This window comes from Castor canadensis, chromosome 9, assembly GCF_047511655.1.
Source record: "Castor canadensis chromosome 9, mCasCan1.hap1v2, whole genome shotgun sequence".
NCBI classification, from domain to species: Eukaryota; Metazoa; Chordata; class Mammalia; order Rodentia; family Castoridae; genus Castor; species Castor canadensis.
In genome coordinates, this window is record NC_133394.1 from 94,476,137 (window position 1) to 94,492,490 (window position 16,354).

A 16,354-nucleotide genomic window follows, 5' to 3' on the forward strand; every position below is an offset into this window, starting at 1 on the left:
CCACTTTGGCTGTCAGTTCCCACATCTGTGCTGTGTACAGTGTATGTATCTTGGCTGCAGAATCTGAGTTTTAGTACAGCTGTCTTCCCCTTTCCAACCAGGAGAAATTACTTAAATGTTTTGTGGCTATAGTTTTTTTATCTCTACAAAAGGAGATGGTGATAATTACAGTATCAAAATCATAGGGTTCTTGTGAGCTTAAATGTAATGTATGTAAAATACTTGGAACAGGATCTGATGTTTCCTTATTACTCCAAATATCTTTTTTTTTTTTTTAGTTAAACTGGGGTTTGAACTCAGGGCCTCACACTTTCTAGGCAGGCACTCTACCTCTTGAGCCATGCTGCTAGACATTTTTTGTGTTGGGTATTTTAGAGATAGGGTCTTGCAAACTATTTGCCCGAGCAGGACGAGAACCATAATCCTCCTGAGCTCTGCCTCCCCAGTAGCTAAGATTACAAATGTGAGCCACAGGTGCCCAGCACTCCAAATATATTAAATATGTTATTATAATTAATATTGATATCAATGAAGAAAGCAACGGATTCCAATGAAAGACTTCTGGTGTATCTTTCAAAATGAGATAAGTAAATACTAATATAATTTATTCTATAACTTGAGAACCTCTGCCTATTGAGAAAGATAAGCCTGTAAGAATTCAAAACTTTTTTAGAATGATGAAAGCAACAAGAGTGCAACCTGTTATTAAGGCCCTGTCTCAAATAACTTGCATTGTTGGCATCTCCTGAGCATTGCTTGTTTTTAAACATCTAACTCCAATGGAGAGGATCCTTTTCTCACCTTTCTTTTTCAGTTGTGCAAGATTTCCCTACTGTGTGATCTCATCTTGCCATAATGTCTACAAAATCAGGTCATTTCTGCTAGGAATACATTGCTTGGTAGTGACTTTTTTCACCATATACTAACCCAATTGACAGTCAAGTAAAAGGAAGGACTTTTTAAATATCTGTACAAATTACCATAACAATAATTATATCATAGATCCTACCGAATATCCATTTTTGTCTCCTTCCTTAGTAATAAAACCCTGATTTTATTCAGACTGGCAATGTGCCCAGCTAATATAGCACTTCCAAGAATTCCTTGACGATGATGGTGGCTCTGTGACTAAATACTGCTAGTTATATGTGGTAAGCTGAAATGAAATGACAAGTATAACTTCCTGAAACCCTTCCTGAAGGAAACTAGAAAGCTATTGAAAGTGGGAGATATACTTCTATCATCCCTCCCCCATTAGTCCTTTTCAACTGCCTAGAATATGGACACGTGGCTGTATCTCCAAGAGTCACACTAGGCCATGAACTAACCCTGAATCTGGAAGGCATAAATTAGAATGGTGGAAGAGAAAGCGTTCAAATCCCTGATTTCAAGTTGACACTCCAGTCCTGTATTTTTACCTTTAGACTTCTTTTACATAAGAGAGAAAAACTTCTATCTTGTTTCAGCCATTATTGTTTTAGATTTTATAATATATGCAGCTGAGCCTAATAGCAGACAATATGATAATCAGTAAACTATGTTGTATCTATTGTGATATTCCTTTCTACATTAATATCCTGCAGTCAAAGACCACTAGGAATACAAGTGAAAAGTTGCAACAAGGGAGAACCCTGGCTGTCTCCTAAGAGTATGTCAGAGAAAAGAAACAGAATTTGGACTTCTGTTAGGTGACTTGGGAGAAGACTGGGCTTTGTTCTGGATTAGATGCTAGTAGGAATTTCATATAGTCTGTGATTGGGTGTTTTTATAAATCTTCTGCAGGAGAGAGGCTAAAGCTGTAGATACTCCAGGCCTGCCTTATTTGTGGATTTATCACATGTGGTTTTGACCTAACACAGTCAATAATAATAATAATAAAATTTTTAAAAAGACAAATTACAAAATAAAAAAAATTTACTTCCTCTCATGCACAATAGGCAGTTCAATTGAAACATTATTTTCAACTGTATTTAAATCATTACATTATCTGCTGAGTATTCCCTGCCCTTAATTTGGGAAAAATACGCCTCCCAAAAGTAAGTGGAGCCCAAAAAAACAAGGTAAATTAATGTGCTTAATTTAAGTGATAAAGTGAAAACTTGAGATTTGTTACAAAGGCAGCATATCTTTAGAAGTTGGGTGACTATGAGAAAAATGAATCAACAATACACATTATTAAAGATAAAGAACATGAAATAAGATCTAGTTTTTGGTGAGCAGTACCAATGTGTACAATAGCAATTTTGTGGCACTAATGTAGCCTACTCCATGAGGTTCAAATTTTGGATGCTGAGATCTCCTCTATGTACAGTTTAGGAAAATAGGGTAATTTTTGAATACTGAACTCTCTGCATCCTGAGCATGCAGTTTTTCCTCTAGAGTGGAACCAGATACACATTGATACCAAGGGTCTACTGTATTAAAGAATCAGCAGACACCTTTATTAGTCAGCATTGTGGGATGGTGGGTCATGGCTGTGGTTTTGACAATGTTCATGTTTGGTCTGTGTTCAGACATGATTATGAATTGTCTTACCTTTGCCTGAATCCATCAGGGCCTTATGTGGTATTAATGTTCACGGAGATTCTTTATGTTCAACAAAGCATATAGGCCTAGGTGATAAAACCAGGCCACTCATGGATGTCACGAGCTGCTTTTTCTTTATCATCTATAACAGTGTATGATAGAGGCTCACTTAATGTTCATTGAGTGAACTGAATAAATTAATTTGTTTAGTAAACAAACCGAGAACATTGGCTTATTATTTTTATTTCATATTTAGCAAGGTAACACTTGAATCAATTTGTCATTTTTTAAAAAGTAAAATTTATTTTTACATAAGAAAACTATGTAGTGATAAGGTTAATATGACTACCAAAGATGAATGAAAGAAATATTTTCAAACCTACTGAGAATGAGAATTAACTATATCCAAGATGGATAATTAGTAAAAATAGAAGTAGGGATATATTTTATTCATTTGTTCATCACCCTTAATTCCTAGGTCAATTTAAAATATGTTGCATGTTTTTCATAAAAAATATTATGTATCATAGTATGCAGATCCTAAGGTAGGACCAGAAATCCATTAAGTATTTCCTATCCTAAAGAATAATTAAAAATGTACTATTTATTGTGAGTTTACAGTCACTTTACAGTGAAAGTTTATCTGATGGAAAAGAGCCCTTTTAAATTGTAAATATCACATAGTTTAGATGACATTTATTGAGAGTGTATGTTCTAAGCAGTTTATAGATTTCAGCTCCTATGATTTGCACAAAGTCCTGTGAAGTAACTTTTCGTAACCATACAATAGATGAGAAAATCAAGTGTTCACATAATTTTCTGGAAGTCACACATTTGATCCAGAGAGATGGGATCCAAACCCAGATTTCTACCCAAAGCCTATGCATTTAACATCTATATATAATAGCTAGCATAGCACAAGGTACACAGCATGTGCTCAAAGTGGCTTTAAAATGGAAATGATAGCTGACACATCATTAGTGTATGAGAGTATATGCATGCCACCCAGGGTGACTTAATTGCAACTTCTGTTTAGAATTTGTCTTTTCTGGTTGTCCTAGGGTAGTATAGGCTAGACAGATTCTTGTATCCAGGCATGTTAATAGTTGTAATTTTCAGTATAAATTACTAAATGAACCTGGATTTCTATTTCATGGTGTACAAGTTTGATTAGTTTCTCTTCTGAAAGTTAGCTTTACCCTCAAAAGTGGCCATGATGGAATTCTGAGCCTATGAGTCATTTGTTCATTCATTCATCAAATATTGCTTCCACACTTATTATATCTTAGGCCCTATCATAGGCTGTAGGGATACAAAAATGAATAGGACAACTTTCTTATACAGTTACGGTACAGAAATGGACATAAATGAGAAGTGTGATTGAGTTAATTAGATGAGGGTTAGGTGACCTTATACAAACATTTAGTAGGGTAGGGAGGAAGGACGCTAGTAATTCCAGGAGCAGCATCTGCAAAGGCCTCTATCTATCAGCCAGTTGGGCCATGGTCAGCTGACTTACAATTTTGAAATGGAATAGATCTAAGTCTTAAGTCAGACTTGATGTCTCATCCTTATAACAACAAATACTCTTCCTTCGTGACATCTTTTTAGCATAGGCTACATAAACAGACAGCAAGCCAAATACCACGCCATCTGTGGTTCTCCTCTGAGCTTCGTCCTCTATGACACAATCTTTGTTTCCGTTTGTATTGAGAAAGATTGCTTCCTACCAAGAACTGTGGCTGTGGCAGTTCTCTAAAATGAGTCATTTCAGAGACCTAAACACATATCATTATGCCTCATGCAGCCAAGAGTTCTCAATATATGTACTGTGTGCAAGTTTTACGTAATTCAGGGATTTGGAGTGGGCTGTTGGGTGTTTCTGATGTTAATATGTAGAATTCTGTACAAGGAATCAAGGAATAGTTTCCCCAGTGCAAGCTGAACAGAACATTCTTAAGGACTTCAACATGAAAATAGGTGAAACACAAAAAGGTTAAACTTCAGTGCAGAATTTTTTAAAAACCTAGAGATCTTGATCATGAGGACAACAAATCCCCAATTCTAAAGCTGAGGTATGCCATTTAATGGGGATCTGCTTTACAGTCAGTAAAGGAAACATCAGTGATGGAGTAGGGTAATGAGTATATAATTGAAAGAGAAGACTTTCTGACTTCTAAATCATTTCTTTCTATTGTGTTTTGGGTTTTGTTGTTGTTTTCTTTTTGCAGTATTTAGGATTAAACCCAGGACCTCACATTTGCTTTACCACTTGAACAATGCCCTGAGTCTTTTTCTGCTTTTATTTTGTTTTTGTGATAGGCGCTCTCTAACTTTTGTTCAGGGGTTGGCCTTGAATCACACCCTTCCTCCTTCTGCCTCCCAAGTATGTGGAATTGTAACTTGCTCCACCATCCCCAACTTACTCATGTATTTCTTTATGGCCTTCTATCTTTAGCTTCTTATATACTCAAAATGTTCAAAGTACATCTTGGAAAAAACAAATTCAAAATGCTTTATTTATAAAATAAAAACGTTAATAAAATATGAAACCAAAAATCTTCCACAGAAGTGAGCTTCCTTAAATTCTTCTTGAAATGCCAATGAGTAAAAATAACTGACTAAACCATATAATGGAAACCAAGCTGGTTTACTTATTTAATTGTGAAATTTTCAAAGTAGTTATTGGATGTGTTTAATCAAAGAAAATCAAGAGTAAAATTGAATAAAATAATTCCTAAAGGTCTCCTATTCACAATGCCACTTCATCTGTACCATTGTGTATAATGGATGGTATCCATTTGGTTTTGGGTTTTTTGGTGGTTTTTGTTATAAATTTATGTAATGCTCTGTAGTTTTATTCTTGACTTATCAGTTTTAAATACTATTTAGCTCCCTATAAAGAAAAAGTAATATAATAACTAATTCTATCTCCTGAATCTATTCAATTTCTGATTTTTGTAACTTGAATTATGCATTTTTCTTTATTCAGTAGCATTTATGACTTTAAACAATATGTTTTTCATACTGTTTTGGATAATGATTTTACAGAAAGAATATTGACTCCCTCCAAATAAAAATGCATTTTTTCTTTATTTTCCACTTCTTTTTGCTTTTTATTTTTTAATTCCTAATGTCCTTCCAATGTTTACTTCAGTACAGAAATATCTTATTTCATAACTTTGACATTATATTGTGTTACTATAATTAGCCTCATCTGTGCTTTTTATATATAAAAATTTATTTTTATATATTTAAAAATGGAAATTAATAGTTTTTACAACACTTTAGAACCAAGCAAATATTGCATCTGTAGAGAAAGGGATGTCATTTAAATTTTGGTGTTCAAAGAAGAATCTTCAGCACCTCCATCCATGAAAGTATTTCAAAGTACATTTCTAATTTCCTTCACTTCTTGTGGGTCATATTCAGCTACTAGTGTTTCAATGCCCAGTGTCATTCTTCCAGGTTCTCTGTTTTCATTTTTTTCTTTCCCTAAAATATCTTCTTTAAACTGTTTAATATAAGGTGGGTGAGCTGTTTTCTGAGTTCTTATACATCTTAAAATGTCTCTCCTTTTACAGTTGATTGAGAGTTTGGCTGTGTAACAAATTCCAGTTTTAGAATACTTTCATTCCAGCCTTCTAACACTCCATCTTACTGCTGAGGAGTCTAGCATCTTCACATACCTTTTAGGACACCTTCTACTTTTCATTTTGAAAGATTTTAGGATTTTTCTCTTAAGGCATACAGTTATATATTTTAAGTATTATTTTAAAGTCCATCCTATTATTGCTATTCTAGTATGAATTATTAGCACCTTTAAGAGTAGGTTAATTTAAGGTTTTTAGTATACGTTATTTTAAGTGAAAGTTTTGTGCAATGAGTAAAAAGGCTTAATATTATAAACAGTGAAATACAGAAGACAATTAAAATTTCTTTCCTTTTTTTTTTTTTTTTTTGAGGTGCTAGGCTTTGAACTAAGGACTTCATGCTCTCTACTGCCTGAGCCACTCTTCTAACCTTTTTGGCCTGGTCATTGTTGAGATAGGGTCACACTTATTGCCCAGGACCACAATCATATTTATGTTCCCTGCTGTAGCTGAGATGATAAACACACACCACCATATTCAGCTTTTGAGATGGGTCCTCACAAACTTTTTGTCCAGGATTAGCCTCAAACCTGATCCTCCTGACCTTTGCCTCCAGGGTAGCTAGGATTCCAGGCATGAGCCACCAAACTCAGTGAGAATTAAAATTTCTTCATGTATCTTTAAATGAGAACGATGTTATAAACTTTTTCCATTTTTATTATCTAATATGTACAAAACAAAAATCATATCTACATAAAGTAATTATTCAAAGAAAGTGTTTTAAAAAAGAAAGAAGCTGTGTTTCTTGTGGCATTATTCATGGCCAAGTTATGGAATCAGGATAAGTGCTCATCGATGGATGAATGAAGTACATATATGCAGTGGAGTATTGGTCAACTGTAAAGAAGAATGAAATTATGTCATTTGCAGGAAAATGGATGGATGGAGATCATAATGTCAAGCAAAACAAGCTGTACTCAGAAAGACATGTTTTCCTCACGTGTGAAATAAAAAACAAAACAAACTATGGAACAGAAGTGGAACTATTAGAGAAGAAAAGGAAGGCGACTAGCATTAGGAGAAGGCAGACAAGTGAGGGTAATGAGGGATGAATATAAGCAAAGTATGTTATATGCATTGCAAAAATGTCATAATGAAATTCATTATTTTGTACAGTTCACATATGCTAATAAAATGAAAGAACACTGGGGTATCTGGTCTCCAGTTTCAGTATAATTGATTGTTACCTGTTAGGAAATCATTTGAGACACATTTGTAATCAGATGCAATGATTTTTTTCCTCAAATGATTGCTATTTAATCCACTCTTCATTGCATTTATTGTTTTCTCCTACGTATTTCTTAATCCATTTTCAGCACAGAGCTTTATTTCAAAAGGAACTCAGCACAAGAGGAACTTAGTGGGGCACAAACAACTGGATTTGACTTTCTATAAACATACTATGTACTGTGTCTGAGCCATAACCATTTTGTTGACTGTTTACTTTCTCTGTTGTAAGCACTGTAGAACCAACACCAATGACTTGGAAGTGAGTTATGTGCTATTCTTAGTTTATTACAACCAGCTCTTAATAACTCTGGGACTCATTATGCACTCTGTAGACTGGTTTCTTTTCCCTGTTGTGGGCTGGACATGGCCTTGCACTGGTGCATTAGACCTTCTAAAACCAGTACTTTTTATCATAACGTCAAAGTCTGTATGAGAATGAGAAAGAAAAAAGCCTGCAAATGGGATAATTGCTTAACCAGCTTTTGAGTAGACATAGAATCCTGTGGCCTCTATTCTATCTTCTAATTTGAAATTCTTTGGTATTACTAAAAAGGAAGATAAAACTTTTGACTAAACATTTGGGGATGATGATTTTTAATAAAGAAAAAGATATCTTAATTCTTGACAGAATCTAAGTTAAAGGAACTTATGTTCTTTTATTTTTCTTGAATGCATACAGTTACCCAAAATAATACAGGAAAATGAAATACTTGTGGAAGAATGAAATACTTATTGAATATTCAATAATGCTTAATAATATGGGCATTATTGAGTAGTGGATAAAGGCCTAGCTTCTGGAGTGAGATGGTGTGGATTCATATCTTGTTACTTTATAAGTTTATACTTTCCTTGACTCTAAGAAATCACTTAACCTTGGATTGCCAGTTAACTTGCTTACAACATGGGGCTGCTATGATTGAATAGGTTGCTGTGAAGATTATATAAAAAAATAACCCATGCAAAATATTGTTCTTGGATAATTGTAAACACTCATACTTTATTTTTTGGATGTCTTTTCTTCCTCCTCATTTTTCCCAGTAGCAAACACAACTTGATGTGGAACCCCCACACAGGTGACACTTTAAATTCCCTCAACTTCACTAGAAATACAACTGGTTCCAGAAGCCAAAATGAAAGTGGGACTGTTATGGAGACTGTAGATGTGATTCAGAGTCAGTCACACTGAGATTTGGAGTATAGACTTCACATCAAAATGGCCACAATTAACACTAGAGAGCCCTGCCCAATTAAAGCAACAGGAAATCCCACTCACTCTATCCTGAGGGCTAAGTTGGTGAATAGGATCACCTACTTATTTATTCTATTTAAAATTAAGTTTCATCGCTTTCTTTTCTCCTATCTCATCTCTACACTCTAAACCCCAGATTTCCCTTGTCTTACTTCATGATGTCTTTTTTATAAAAATTATAGCGATAGCAAAAATTGCCACTGTTAGATTTTCAGCCAAGACCAGCAAGAGAAAATTGGACACCATTAATTGTGTGAAACGAGACTGAAACCCAAAACATACATAGATGGTGAGCCAGATATTTTGGTTCAAGATGTAAATACAAGAAAGGTAGTTCTCTGTTTAGGTTCTTTTTCTACAATAGGAGATGTAGATAGCTATTACTACACACACACACACACACACACACGCAAGTCACAATCCGGGTGCCCAGAGGCTTAATGTATTTATTTCTTCTGTTCTTTCTTTACTTCCTTCTTTTCTTCTTTTGCCTTTGCTCCTTCTCTTCTTGCCTTACCCTGCACTTAATATTACCTTTTCTTCCTGACTCCCTTCTTTCCTTTCATCCTTCCTCTTTTCCTTTTTCCTTACTTTCTTCTTCTGTGTCTTCCTCTTCTTTCCTGTCTCTTCCCCTTAATATCCCTTTTGTACTCCTTCTTCTTCACAGCAATGATGATAACATAACTCAAGAGCACAATGGAAATAATTTCCAAAGGAGAGAAGCATGTTCTTAAAGAAGCAGAAGTAAATGGTCCACATTTTCCTCTTATTTCAAAGAATTCCATTATTGTTCCAAGCCATCAGGTTCAAATATGATAGGAAATGTCTGGTAAAGATGGAGAAAATGATCATAGAGTTGACTTGCCTTTTCTCACACCACTGCCCTCTGGAGCATCATGGTATCACAGAACACATTAGCTTGGAATCAGAACCAGTTCTAATTTCAAGTTATGTCATCTTGGACAGCTACTCAAAACTCGTTTATTCTCAGTATCTGATTAATAAGGACAAAAAGTAGAATTTTTAGGGTTGATTTGAGAGCAATGATTGCACTGGATCCATGGTAGATAGCCAGTAAAGGGTGGTTGCTTTCATGTGTTGTACTTTGGTCAGTGCTTGCCTATCAGATGCTCCCCCACATAACCATTGCTTTTCTCATCTTAAAGTGCAGTGAACTAAGTGGTACTTGGTGATACAAATAAAAACATCTCTTTTATCAAGTACTTACAATGCACAATGTGTTCCCATATACATAAATTAAGAGAGGCTGGAAAGAGAAATTAATAAGTGAATGAAGGAGCTCCATCAGGACTTCTTCATCTTCTGAGTTTCAGCTCATAAAAGGACCAAAACATACCTCTGAATTTTTCCGTTAGTTTGTTTCTGCTTTCAAGTGACTAGTTTGTTGCAACATATACATTGTATTCATTGTTATAACTTGAAACTATTTACAGCCATAATTTACACCATGTTTGCTTCATTAATTCACTAATATCTATTGAGCACCTACTATCTGCAGGAGCTTTTATAGATGGAGATGAGCTCTGAGATACACAATGAGGTTCCTGTTCTCATGGCAATAAAGTTACACAGATGATTTAAAAAGTAAATAAAGACTATAGTTTCAAGTGATGATAAGACTATGAAAAAAATCAAATGATTTAAAAAAGGGCCATGCCTCTATATGTTGAGAAAGAAAGAAAAGTTCTCTCTGAATAGAACTTTGAGCTGAATGAATGATGAATAGGCAATCACACAAAGATTTGGGGGAACAATATTCAAAGAAGAGAGAATAGCAACTGTAAAGCCTCTGAGTCTGGAATTGTGTCAGGATGCAGTGTAATTTCTTAGGACCCCTAAAAGCATTTATGTGTGGAACTGCATGGTAAGGACAGAAGGTAATTACAAGCATGTCTAATAGTCCTGTTCTACATGAACAGAATGAACTAAAATCCTTGGTTAATAGTTAATGGCCATCTCATATCCATAAGGACACTCAGGGTTTTAATGGCATCAAAAGAAACTTGGTGAGTCACCTAATATAATGAGTTCTAGTAAATTTTATTCTTTGACTTTTCTTACCACTTGAGGAAAAAATGTAGGGATGGAAGAGTTTTGTTCACATACCTTCTTCCTCTGCTATCAAGCCCTCCCCACTTCCTTTCTCACTCTCTAATGAGGCAGCTGTGACTGGCATGAACAAGGAAATGATGCTTCTTCAACACCCACTTGAGAATACTGTGATGCCATTGGCCGCAATTGTTTTTCTCTCATCTCTACCCCCATCTCTAGCCCTGCCCACCAAGTATGAGAACATGGAAACTCATTTTGGAAAATGTGACCTAAGTGGTCCACAAATGTAACTGCTTGTCTCTAGTAGAGACAAGCAGATAATACTAGGAGTAGATAATGTCACAAGTAATGTAATAACTACAAAATGTAGATAGTACCAGAAAATGACCATTACTTTTCCCAGTGGCCACATCAATACCTCTTTGTTGCATGCTAAAAAAGGGTAACTTATTCCTCGAGATGGCTCAGAAGTCTAGTCTTATATAGGCATACCCATTTTGACAAATAGCATAGGTAAAATTTTTTACTTATATATGATGTTGAGTATAACTACTCACTTCACTTTATTTTAAGCATTATTCAGAGAACTCTTTTCAGTAGCAAGATGCCATGGTGCTTTTAAAATTAATTTGATTCAGTGACAAGTTAAGGGCATCTCTCATACAAAGGGAATTAAATTTTCTGGGAACCTCATGGACTAGGGATAAGATAAACAGTTTGAAAAAGGATGTGATATCACTCATCTCTTTAGGAAAGCATTCCTCTGTCTTAAGAGTTAGAGCTCCAGGCAGAGGAATGATGGGTCTTGGAGAAAGAATGAGTCATAGGCATCAGAGGGTGTGTAGTTAGGAGTTAGGGAAGAGGGAAGAGAGGAAGCTGTGGAGCTTTCAAACCTCCTCCCACACTATGCACACACCAGGCTCCTCGGGGACAAAAAGAGTCCTTAGTGTGTCTTGAAAGAGTGACTGTGTTCCACAAGCACCAAATCACTGCCAGAAACTGGTTTGGCTCTGGAGGAGAGTCTGACACACCATAGTCAGGAAGGTGATGAAATTAAAAGAATCGCTGTGATAGAGGAGCATTGTAAATTGTCTGCATTTAGAGCTTCTATTTAGAAAGGTGGGATAGGAAACAAGAAGTTGCTTCTTGACTGGAAGACATTCAAAGAAATTGATAGCATTTACTTGTTTGGAAAAACGTGTTCTTGTTGAGGTAGCACCTTTAAGAGGAGGGGCCTAGTGTAAGGTAATTAGGTCACAGAGGACACTGCCCTTGGAAGGGATTAATGCTGGTCTTTTGGAGCAAGTTTGCTCTTGTTAGAATGGATTGTTAGTAAGTGAACTTGGCACTTGGTTTGTTTAATAATTCTACAATGCAATCTTAATTAGTTGCTTTAAGGTACCCCATAGGTCTCTATTTAATCTATGGGAGGTGTTGTAATTTCCCACAGACAAAGATGGCAGAAAGACCATGATTCCTGTGAAGAGACACTTGTATACCTCAGGCCTCTGTCATACACTCCTGACATTTTCCCAAGTCCTTTATCATGTCCTGTTCATCATATTTACATCTCCAGAATTAAAAAAAAACTTTGATTAATCTTATTCTAAGATTAAATTTATCTATAGGATTTTTTAAATTAAATAAATGGAAACACTATATGAATTCATATGCCATATATAGTAAAATGATAGTGTACTCATATGAAATGAGTGAATGAAAAGATAAAAATATGATTTGAGTCTTCCTCAAATTAATATCTGTCTTTTTGACACTGCTTCTTCTAAAATAATTCAAAAGTGTTTAGAAGTTAAATGAAAAGACTTTGATTTCATAATCTACACTTATGGCCTCCAGAATAGTCTATTTAGGGTTATAAATAGGATTATGTTTCTCCAATAACTAGCAGTTTTTTCTATAAGATATAACAACACCATCAACTGCATTATAGCTAAAAGCCCTGTGTGATGTGGTCTCTGCATGCCTGCCCTCACAGGTTGGTTACTGTACACCCTGGTTTCCATCCTCAAAAGTATTATTTGAATAGTAAATTAGGTGACCTCTCAATGCCTGCTTTTTCCCTTGTCTTCTTTCACTTTAGCTACACTGGCTACCTCTGTTTCAGGAGGAGTCTAAATTCACTTATGTCTTTGGTCCCTGACAAAGAAAATGCATTTCTTCCCCTCATCATTCAGTTCATATTTAAGCACCTTTTAAGTCTGCTGAAACTCACTTATGTACATCAGTCTAAATCTGTGAGTCTCTTTCATTGTAGTCTTCATTTCAAGTATAAAATTTTTTAACCCCATTGCTATAGTTTAATATTTATCCACCAAAGCTTCCAATGCTGGAGGTTGGGTCCTCAGTGTGGTGTTGTTGAGGTAGTGAACCCTTTAAAAGGTGGAGTCTAGTGTGACGTAATTAAGTCATTGGGAGCACTTCCCTTGGAAGGAATTAATCATGGTCTTTTGGAATAGGTTTTTTATTGTGAGAATGAATTGTCAATAAATGAGCCCCTCCTCCCCCATGCCCTTGGACCTTTCTGCATGTGGCTGTTTACCTTTCTGCTTCTCCACCATGACATGATATGGTCAGGGGGGCTCTTTGCAGGGGCTGAACAGATGATCTTGGACTTCCAGCCTCCTAAAATTTGTCATAAGTAAAGCTGTTTTCTTTTTAAAGTTCCCAGCCTTTAGTATTTTGTTTTAACAACAGAAAACAATGTAAAACACCTATATTTACATATGTGTTAATTTCTTTAATATCTTCTCCTCAAGACTTTGAGGCAGGTGCAAGACTAGTACTCAGCCAGTTTTCACTACAGTGGCCTGTACCTATCCCTATATATTTGTTTGGTTCCTGATGGACACCCATAACTTGGTAGGCACTCGGTACATTTGTTCTATAAATGAGGGAATGACCAAGTCATGGATTGATGGATTTCTCATGGAATCAGTTTTCCTGAATTCAATTCATTTACTCTCTGCTGAACTCTTATTCTGTAGAAGGCATAAACATAATAAATAGCTCAAAACCCAGCACCATCAGCATTGGCTGGAGCTTGATAAAAAGGCCAAATCTCAAGTCCAAACCTACTGAATCACAATCGGGTGTTGAACAAGATACACAGGAAGTTCCAATTACCCTTCTAATTAAAGTCTAATTGCTCTAACTTAGTGCACATTTACCTCATAGGCCTGGAAAAATAAAAAAACTAAGTGACTACTCACTCTCATTTCACTTCTAAGCAAATTCCATTGGCCCATCAAATGGGCCAATTATGATTTTTAATGGAAGTGAAAAAATGCTGGGAATTATCCAGTTATTCTAAACATCTTGAATATTATATGGCAAAATAGATAATTCTGTTAGTAATAAAGGTTCTGATTTTCCATGTTGGCCTATTGTCCAAATCATAGCAAGAATAGTCAGAATTGGAGTCTAATCTAAAATAAACAGAAAGGCACAGAGGATTGAAATTCTACAATGGTTTTAAAATAATTATTGTTGTTCCACATAAAAAATATTCATAACTAAAGGTAAAATCATAATGATGTATAATAAATTCATTCACATACATGGTTCACCCCTCATTTATGCATGTCTTCAAAAGTACAGTGGATTTTCACACAAAAAGAATTTTTGCCTTTTACTTACTTCAACAATTGGTTTCCTGTTAATCCAGATTTTAAAATATCACCTGAGGTTTACTTTACAACATACCAGAACAACTTAGGGGGACCCAGGCCAATATCCAGAATGCCAGAGGTGATCAAATGATCTTTGATTCAAAACAAATAATGTTACAAAGTCCACAGCTGCTCTGGAATTCTCTGGCTTGGGAACTGTATTTATCAGCCTGAAGGCGGTAAAGAGAGCAGAGAGGGCAAATTCAGGGTACACGCCAAGACATGTCTAAGCCCAGCACCTAATATGCTAGATAGCTGGCAAGTTAAAACCCCGCATATTAGGCCAAGATTCAAATATAATAATCACTGTACTCAGTAAAATGTTGGATTTATAGCATTAAAAAAATAAGGTAGGGTATTAATTTGTCTTATCTGGTCCCAAACACAGGACCTAAAAGGAATACGCTATACACAGATTACTAAATTGAATATTTGGTTATAGTATCTATTGGTGAAGTAGGACAATTTAGCTTGTTTCCAAAGATCCATGAATGTAAAAATACAAACTGTCTCAACAAATGCAAATTTGGGGCATCTCCAAGGATAGACAGAAGTGTTCAAGTTTTCAGAAAGAAATGGAGACTTGGGAAATGTCTTTCTGATGCTACAAAGCTGTCCAATGTAGAAGTCAAGATTGCAGAATCCACAGAACTGAACACAAATCCTGGTTCACTAATTGGCAGTGAGCCTTGTCCATGACTAAACAATAAGACTTTTCTTGCTGAGGTTTTGTCTTTATTAATTTTTAAATTCAGTAATGACATTTCAATTACTGAATAGAGTTACTTCACAGTAACAGTTGTTTTATCTGAGAGGTATTATGGGGCTATAATATAGACAAAACTCAAGCTTTACTAATTAAAAAACTCTACTACTTTATTCACCAAGTTTATTGAACATGTTGCAACAAGGCAGGATAGGGTATTAAAAAGGGGGTTGGAAGTTTATTGCATTTAAAACATAGTGAATGGAACCCTGTGCAGAATACAGAAACTCATTAAGATTTTAAAGACTAAATTCAATAATCAGATCATGCATGAGAGTTACTATTAACAATAAGATGAGGACAACTGAATTCACAAAATTATTTTAAAATGCATTAAGCTTTCTGGGAACTTCAAAAGCACTCACAATGGTATAAAGTAGCTATCTCAACACCCTTTTGGACAGGTTTAGCTTTGGACAGTTATTTCATTCAGTTAATATATCTTCATGGAGAATCCACATTATATTGTGGTAGTTACTAGGAATATAAAAAGAACCCAAAAATCCTATAAAATGGAACTTTAGTGGAGATAAGGTGTTTAAACAATAATTATGGGGACCAGACATGGAGGCTCATGTTTATAATCTCGTGTACATGGGAGGTAGAAATTGCAGTTCCAGGCCAAAAGTTAGCAAGATCCCATCAACCAGTAATCTAAGTGCAGTGATGAGCACCTGTAATCCCAGCTACATGGAAGTATACAAGGTTAGGAGAGAGTTCTAAGAAAAAAAATGCCATTTCAGTTAAGACATAAAGAATGAGTAGGAGCTGCCATGGCAGGGGTGAGAAGTCATCTAGACAGAGATCAGCATAGATGTAGATTTATGTCTAGGACTGTTGACACTATTGGAGGAGGGAACCAGACCTTTGCCTGATCAAAGTAGCAGGAGTTCAGGTGAAGCTGAACCATGCAAAGCACCTCAGTGTCTTTTATCCTGGATGCCATTGGTTGCTACTGGGGGATTTAAGAGATGAATGATATGATCTCATCATCCTGGCTCAGTGTGGGGGATGAATTTAAACATGACCACAGTGAAAGCAAGGAGACCATTTTTTGTAGAGGGAGCTGTCTTAAAATATTGGAACATAACTTTACCTTTAGTACATTCTTTCTGTAGGGAAGACTGCTAGGATACGAAAATCATGGGGTAAGATGGGGTTTAAGAGT